This window comes from Meleagris gallopavo, chromosome 10 (genome assembly GCF_905368555.1).
Source record: "Meleagris gallopavo chromosome 10, MGAL_WU_HG_1.1, whole genome shotgun sequence".
Classification (NCBI taxonomy): domain Eukaryota; kingdom Metazoa; phylum Chordata; class Aves; order Galliformes; family Phasianidae; genus Meleagris; species Meleagris gallopavo.
This window is the reverse complement of record NC_139413.1, coordinates 5,471,427-5,480,553: the sequence shown is the minus strand read 5'-3', so window position 1 is coordinate 5,480,553 and position 9,127 is coordinate 5,471,427.

Here is a 9,127-nt window from a genome sequence, read left to right as displayed (position 1 = left end):
AGGATCATGAATCTCCAACCCCCTGCCACATGCAGGGCCACCAACCTCCCCGTTTAATACCAGCCCAGGCTGCCCAGGGCCCCATCCAACCTGGCCTTGAACACCTCCAGGGATGGACGGGGCATCCACAGCCTCTCTGGGCAGCTGTTCCAGCACCTCACCACTCTCTCCGTAAAGAACTTCCCCCTGACATCCAACCTCAATCTTCCCTCCTTCAACTTAAAACCATTTTCCCTTGCCCTGCTGTTACCTACCATTTCAAAGAGTTGACTCCTCTCCTGTTTATAGGCTCCCTTTAGGTATTCCCTCTGTTGGGGTCTCTGCTGTGCCTTCCAGCTTACTACATAAGCTCACATTTTCTGTCTGGTCAGCACTGTGAACAAGCTCAGTGTAGAGCTTATAGTTGCCAGAAAAATGCAAAAAGAGACAAATGTGCAGCTGAGCACGGAGTAGGGAGAGTGGGATCATGGCAGAGATTAGATCCACTCTGGTGCCACTAGTGCACCAGAGCCCAGACCTCCCTTGAGCTATGTTCTATATCCATCCTTAGAAACTCTTTTTCCTTCCTGAACTCTATCAGTGAAGCATAAGGTCCTCTCCAACAAATTTTGAAATGTGGCTCCTGACAAAATCCTGGTGTATCTCTTGGTTCTCTCACAAATCTGGCCCTTTCTTCGAGCTTGTCTATTTTCAGCCACACTCAGTTAATGCACCAGTAATGGATGTGTCAAGACAACACGTGAACGCTTTGGAAAGAGCTCACACATTGTCACTGATGAAAGACAGCCCTATGAACTCCCAGCCCACCTGCTCCACATTTGACATCATGCTCCACATTTGGCATGGCTGTGATTTTGGCAATACCCATTGTGTAGCAAAGTGACCTCTCTGCTTAGTGACTGCAGAGACTCCAAGCGTGAAACCTAAGCCCTGGTGTGTCCTAAGGGAGCCAGGTGCTAGGACAGCACACTTGAGCACACTGAGATGGCAGGCTCAGGGCTCCCCATAGCTTTTACACTCACAAGGTCCACTTACATCTGCTAAGAGGAGGTGAGGTACAAAAGCAGAAAAGGGCTTTGCTTCTCCTGCCTTCTGTGCACAGATGGGGTTTAACACTCCCTTTGGGCCCACACATTTGAATTCCTCAGTGTCTCTAAAGCGAGCTCCAGCAACTGTTTCCACTGAAGATATCTGGATTTACACCCTCCAAGAACCTTGCCAATACACGGACAAGGGAAACTGGGCATATTTCAGGACAACTCCCTTTTTAACATAGTGCCACAGATCTTCTTGTAACATACCCTTAGTCTCATTTCCTTAGGAAAAAAAGATACATTCTCTTTGCTTATGTATATACCTTTGAGTTTCCCGTCACTCCACATCCAAACAACATTTAAACCAGCTCAACTATTTCAAATAAATTCCACAGATATTTCAAAGTTCACAACAAAACAGTAGGAGCAGTAGACAAAGGTTTCATTCAAAAATGTCACCCAGGGACAGCACAAAATTTGTAAGAGGGGAGGGCATGGGCACAACTGCACCTCTTTCCAAGGTAGCATTCTCAATCATCCAACACAAATCTGTCAGAAACAGTTTTTTTTAGACTGAATGTTGGTTATAACTGTATTTGTCCCACTCAAAAAGAGTGAATAACCATGGAAGGCTGTATAAAAACTCATTATATTCATTCTACTTGCATGTAAACAAGACTAAATTCCTGTTCTAAACAGCTCTGAAAATTAAGAGAGGCACACTGCGCCTTCAGTTACTGATGAAGGTGAGTCACAGCAGCATGAAACCTTTTAAATCATTTTCAAAGCATTTCCTTCTGCTGTCAAAGGTTAGACAGAAGCAGATTTATGTCCAGAAGTGCCTGAAGAAAGCCACATAAATTGCACCTTTTTTTTTTCCAGAAAGTGGATGCTATATTTTCTGTGTATTTGCAAACAGCAGCATTTCAGTATCACCTGCTAAGAACCACTCACAATTCTGATTGCTTTACACTGCCTCCTAACTCCTTGCTTTGAGAAGAAGCAATACTGATCTACCTAGGAGCTGCAAACATGTAATGCATTATTATATAGCCTACATCTCCACTAACAAGAAGAGTGGAGGTTTTAATATAGGCACAGTGGCACCCACACTGCTTCTAGTGTCACTGCAATATGAGACAGTCCTTTCCATTTTAGTTTCCTTTACTGGATAGCCATTTGACTCTTTCTGAAGTTTTCTGAGGCAGAAAGTCTACTTTCTCTTGGTAGCAGAGAAAACTAAGGGTCCAAAGCTTTGAGTAAACTGAAGCCCTACACTAAAATAACAGTAGAGACAGCCATAATGCACAACAGTCATTGTTTTGAACAGCTTCTGGTCTAAAATAAGAATGTGCTGGTATTTAAGTGAGTAAACAAATAGTTCTCCACCTGTCATCTTCCTCCTCCCTGTAGGATCAAGCAGTCCAAGGACATCAAGTTCTTCATAGATGAAAATGAAGAATCAGAGTTACAGTACCTGCAAATGGCCTCTGCCTGAGGTCAGTAGGTTTAAAGCAAATTATCAGATGCTTTATGATTCAAAGCAGATCTGTTTGGAGCATCAGGGAGAAGCTGGACTTCTATATTAGTAGGTCAGATCTGCAGATCTGAACTGTGCTTCTTCTGAAACACATCAGCTGCACAGAAGAACACGTGCACCAGCACTACATATCACACAGGTCACAAAGGGTCAGTTTGGCCTTTAAATTACCGTGTTCTGCTTAGAGAACACCTGGTATGCAATGTGATTTCCACACAGACCAGCCATCAGGATTGTTGTAGGATGTCTCTTTATCTTAAAAAAGCCTTTATATTAATTCTTCTCCCTCATGCTCACAGCTGGCATATGATGTCAGGAATAAATGTGGTTAAAGCAAGTAATTTTTGTTTTATCTCTGACAACAAGTTTTTAAAAGTTCCTGAAAAACCACAGGATCACATTGACAGAGGAGGCACAGGCAGAGAGCAGACATGCAGTTATGACAGCAGTGAAGAACAGCTGCAGGTTGGACTGCAGGTGGTAACCTTTACAAATGGCTTTGCTGCAGCCAGAAAAGCTGTTTAGACTGCAGCTCCAGTGGCTGATTCAGAGCAACACTGTATGTCAGCAGGGGGGTACAGAGCTGGGAAACAGTAATCCAACAAGGAATGAGCCAACTGCCTGACCCTGCTGAAGTCTGCAGTCACCTGTAGGCTGGTCAGTCTCAGAAAAATTACTCTATGGCGAAAGGATCCAAGGAAATGAAGAGCAAAACAGGTCCTTGGGCAAAGACACAGTTTCTAGGGTAGAACTTGTGATCACTCAAGAAAAATCCTCTCTTTGAATACATTTCCAAAGCAGAGTTCACTGACTGTAGGTCAGGGTGACTCATGCCCTTCAGGGCATATCCTGCACAATTCCTGTGCCCTTTCATGGGTACAGTGACAGCAGCAATCTGTTATCATTTATACAATTGGAATTTAGCAATCTGGACTTCCATCTAAAGCAACAAAACACAGCATGCGAGCCCTATGGGTAAATACATGTAAATAATATATGTATATAATACATGTAAATGAAATTGGCCAAGAGATTTATTCCTATGGAGGGAATACAGTTCTTTCCTTCAAATCCTTCTAGCTCTGGGGCCAACACTAAATTATGTTTTTAAAGGAGTGGGAGAAGTTGCTGTTAGGTGGTCATGAAGCCTGCCTCATCCTGTCTCAAGCATGAGAACAGCCACAGTGGGGCCCTGATCTGGAAATCCATAAACAGTATGCTAACGTAAATAGTAATATTTGGGGGGGGACTTCTGCATGCTTTGGTTGTGAGGATTTTATTTGGTTCTGATTAGGGACTCTCAGTAATGCTGGGGCTAGAGGGAGAGAAGGGGAGAGTTCCTGATGAAACTTCAGCAGGGGCTGCTCTGTTGTTCTGTTGTTCTTGATAAGCATGACAGCTGTGCCCACAACATCTGGTTTTCATTGAATCCTAGTGAGAGTCCCTTGCTGAGTCTCTTCCACCCCATATGTGGTGGTTTAATTGATGGAGCCTGAGAAGGTTTTAGGTCCAGCATGGAATGCTGCCTTTCACTGTGATATGTGATTCCAGATACAGTAAGGGCTGGGCTGCTTACAGTCATCTCATAAAAGCATTTCTTGATACTGTATTTTGTGTACATTGCCCTCTGTTGGCTCAAGTGCAAGATAAAGATCTTTCCCTAGGTAAAAGCTAACAAAAACCTCCTTCTGGCTGAGTGGCACAGCTTGTGGGTTTTGGAGAATGCAGGATCAAGATAGCTGCAGCCTTGCATGTGCATGCATAGCTCACTTCCCCCACAGGTCTGCCTTTAAGAATGCAGGCACAACTCTTTAAGCAGGGAGGAAGGAGGTCTGGAGACTGGCTGGCCCTGCCACTGTGGATTGCACATAAGGAGAGAGTTTTAAGGAGCAACCAGAGGGCATAGTGGTTTGGTGAGCTGGGATAAAGAGGATGTTGCACACTCAAGAAACAGTATGAAAAATAATACAGAAAACCTGTGGGAGAATCGGGAAAGTGGGAGATAAACTACACAGTCTTTTGCAGCTCTGGCATGTAACTGCCAGAAACACTTAGCTAAAAAGTCTCTCAAAGAGGCTTTATTTTAAGTTCCAAAGCAAAAGAGAGATAGTAAACCACACCAAAGCTCCTTCTGCACAGCGTTGCCAGAAAAAAAAAAAAGCCTCTCCCACTTCCTCTCAGTTGGATCCTTCCTACCTAAGGCATAAGACTGACCCATCTGCTCAGACCAAAAAGCATCCTGCCTGGTTATCTCATCTCTAACAACAAATGGCAGCAATGCCTAGCAAAAGCAGCCTAAACCCATTAGCTAAGAAATATGCTTTGTCCGACCCTTAGCATCTACATGCTGCTTCCTCACAGCCAGACCAAGCACCTCCCTGAACTCTTAAAAGCCCAGGCACAAAGGCTCCTATTCTGGGAATACCAGAGCACACAGCACATCACAGTGATGTGATGGGACAAAAAAGGTTGATGCCACAGGGAGACACAGCCCTTCTCTGCAGCATGAAAATATAGGAACTCCAATCTGAAGAAGTAAAGGGTACAATGGATGACAACAGACCTGCAAAAATAAGCGATATGGCCAGGCTGTGCTTCAGAGAGGTCATTTAATTTTCTGCTATTTGCTAGGGATGGACATGGCTTATTAAAAAGGCATAAAGATGCAGGCTTCCAGATCCGGAGCTTTGTGGATCCCACTCTGCTGTTGGCTAGGACTGTAAACATTAGATTGGCATTTCCCTAATCTGGTAGAGCAGCATGTTTCACTGCGGTGGTGGTGGTGAACATCATTTTTGTTAAAGCACTGGAAAATGCATTTTCCTGCAAGCTGTAGAGCCACGTGACATCTGTGTCATATTGCTTCTACTAGAAGTAACCCCTATACCTTCTCCCACTGGCCATCCACTGTGAAAGATACATCCTGGACATGAAACTGCCTGTGCTGCAGCCATCCTGGAGCTGCTCTGGGACAGCTTGGTCAGTCCATTCATTTGTGCTGTCTAGTTATTACGCAAAGAGTGACTGACCTCTTACTGCTGCCAAACAGCTGAACTCTGTTTCACTCTCCCTCAGTGAAGTCCCTATCAAGGGTCTCTCATCTACCTGGCAGCCAGACTGCACAAACCTCAAGAAACTCAATTAACCTTTAGCCTCTATACACATCTTTCAATGGTGACTGCACTTGGCCAGTACATCAAGAAGTTACTAGCAGGAGAAAGAAGAGACCTGATGAATGCAGGGATAGGAAAGACAGAATAAAATTCATTTCTTGAGAAAGCCAAAGGAAAACAAGCTGAAAGGGACAAGTTGACTGCAGGGAACAAATCTGACCATCTTTTACACCTTTAGGCCCTCAGGTATGTCTGGCCGAAGCCAGGGAGCACAGACCCAGAGAACTAGAGATTAGAGAACAGCAGCAGTTGTAAGCAGCATTTTTACTACATCAGCAGAAGTATCACGAATATACTAATCCCAGCATTTCAGTGTATCTGTGACACTGCTGGCTTGAATGGTCTTCATCTTTAAACTATCTCTGAGTTCAGTGTAATTTTACAATATCAGGAACTACACAGTTAAATCTTGTGCACACCTTGGAACGTTAAACTCACTTTCTGGATGACTAAGTGATACATATGGAGGGGTAAAAAAAACCTAGATTGAGCCCTACTCCTCAACAGTATAAATACAGACATGAGCTGCAGGGACTATAAACACACATCTTGTGAAACACAGCTTCTACACACAGTAGTGGCTCAAAAATTTGCAAATAACATCTTTGTTCAGCATTGAAAATAGAAACAAAAAAGATGAGGGCTTGAAATTCCCTCCTTTGCACAAATACTTTCTATCTGAGCTGGCAGACTAAGACTGTTAAAAAAAACAAATAAGTGCATGTTGCTCTTTGGAACTGAAAAACAATCACAACATGAAAAGCTTGAGATGGTTAATGTTTCCTCCAGAGGCTGGGGATTAGAAGTCTGGGCAAGTAGCAGAGGAGAAAAAACAAAAAGAGTAAAATAAAGAAGAAACTCTTAAGTGATCTGACAAGGGAAACTTAAATCTTATTTTTAAAGGGTTAGGTTGTACTAAAGCTTGAAAAATTAAATCCACAGCTGTCTCCAGAGTACTATATCTCACCAAGAAAGCTTCAAGTAAGTTTATCATGTATCCAACACCTAGACATTGGTCCTCAGGGACCACTAGGATAATATTTCCTCTGGATTAGCAAGAAGGCTAGCAAGTGACATCTGTACAAGACTAACTTTAAGTGTAAGGGGTTTTCTTATTATAAAATGATAAATGAAGAATGAGCTTACTGGGAAGGAAAGCTCTTACAGTTTGTAAATCTAACACATCCCTACTTTTGCTTTAAAAATTCACTGTTATCTCCTAAATTAGTTTTATTTTGTGACATCAGTAATGTGATGTTTAAGTCTATCCTCCTCTCGGTGAGGATCAACATGTTCTTTATGAGTAATATTTTTAATCCTGTAATCCCCTTTATGGGAATGCTTTTATTTAAGAGACTATGAGCACTGGCATAGAGACAATATTATATGTACGAAACAAATTCAAGAATGAAACTATAGGAAATGCAGGATGGATCTGGCAAAATTACAGTGCTTTCCTTCTTCTGGGATTCTTCAGTATTAGCCAATAAAGCCCAGGACATGTTGGAATGCTATTAATTAATTCAACTTGCAGTGCCTTGCCATGACAACTGATACACCCTTGGGTTCCAGGGAAGTCTTACAAACCATATGAGGTGGAATACCTAGCCTGAGCTAGGTGATCTAAGGACAACTTAATGCATTAACTTAAAAATCTGAAGAGCAACAGCAAACTGAGTTTGGTACGTAAAGCACAAAATGAAACCCCTGGCAGCTATACAAATACCAAAATTAGTATTTCATTGGACAAAGCTCTGTTTATTTATGCATTTTCACTTTGTGTTTGTCTAAAATCCTTTGCTGGAAAGAACAGACCACACGTCACTGAAGCAAAATGAGTGCACGCATAGGCTACAGTAACCTAGCATTATCCCTTCCTGCCCTCAAAGCACATTGGTGACAATTGTGTTTTCTATGCATTGGAAAAAATCTTCTTACACACCATGTACTACTCTTTGCACATGTAGGAGGTGTAATAAAGAAAAGGCACATACAGCAAAAATCAATGGTGAAAGCTAAACAAGCAAATTGCCTGAACAGCTCACAGATGGTAAGTAAATTACTTGAAAGCTAAAGGATTGTTTTTTCAACACACAGCTCAACAGCACTGTAAAACTCCCATTATTATAACCCAGAAGCTCAAGAGAAATAGTCATTACCAGAGCTTAACTCCTTGGCTCTTGTATTTTCTTAACCATGGCTGTCTGGACCAGGACCTGATCCTCTCTTCCTCTAGTGCTTTCAAGACTCCTGAAAACTACAGGTGTGATGATAAAGAAATATTCCCTCATGTTCCCTTCTTCCTCTCCTGCCTTTTGCTGCCCCCAGTACAACTTGTTTGAAACTTAATCACCCCCCTTCCCTGGTGCAAACTCTCTTACAGGCTCCCCATACACTCTCCCAGCCAGCAATCTCTTTACCTGCTTCTATACTGAACTGGCAAGGACAGCACCAGGACACACAACACTCCGTGGCTCAGGCTACCAGCAAGCCATGACTACTCTAGCCAGAGACACCCTGGGAAGTTCTTGGGAAAAAAACACCTTGAGTCACTGTCTGCTAACATCGCACCCAGAGCTGATTACTTCATCCCCATAAAAGCATGAAGTCATCCTCCTTACCCACCTAATACAGTAACACAATAGAAAGCACAGCAATAACAGCAGAACAGTAAAACCCAAGGCTGAAGCAAAAAAGAACAAGCCCCAGAACAGCAGCTACAGATGCAAAAACAAAAAAATCTACTTACCTTCAGAAAGCCCCAGACATACAGGAATCTCCAGCCAAAAGCTCCCAGCTCCACTGCCAACCCTTAAATGAGGAAGGGGTGGATCCTGGCTCCATCCCTTCTGGTCTCAGGTTTATTGCATACACCTGAGCTCCCCTGGGTTGGCCCTGCCTTCCCATCAGGTGTTCAATCACTACTTCAAGTTGTGTCTCAGCATTTCTGCTACACCTGTTATTACTTCTAGCTGAAACGTGGGAAAGGCTTCAGCTGAACTACTGTACCCAGGTTTGGATATGGCCAAATACGGTCCAAGTAGCTTTGATAAAAAGAAGAGGGAGAAAAAGGTTTTATTGCAATAATGGCAATTTAGCCATGTAACAGATTCCCCAGGAAGACTAAAATGTCCATTATGAAAGGTGATATTAATGATAAAAAAGAACATGGGTGCTACAGCAGAAATGCTAAGTGAAAGCCTGAAGCAGTGATTGAACACCTGGTGGGAAGGCAGGGCTGACCCAGGGGAGCTCAGGTGTGTGCAGTGAACCTGAGTAATGGAAGGGCTGGAGCCAGGATCCACCCCTCCCCAGACCTCATTTAAGGGTTGGCAGTGGTGGCAAGGGCCCCTCTTGCTGGGGCTCTCTACATATCTGAG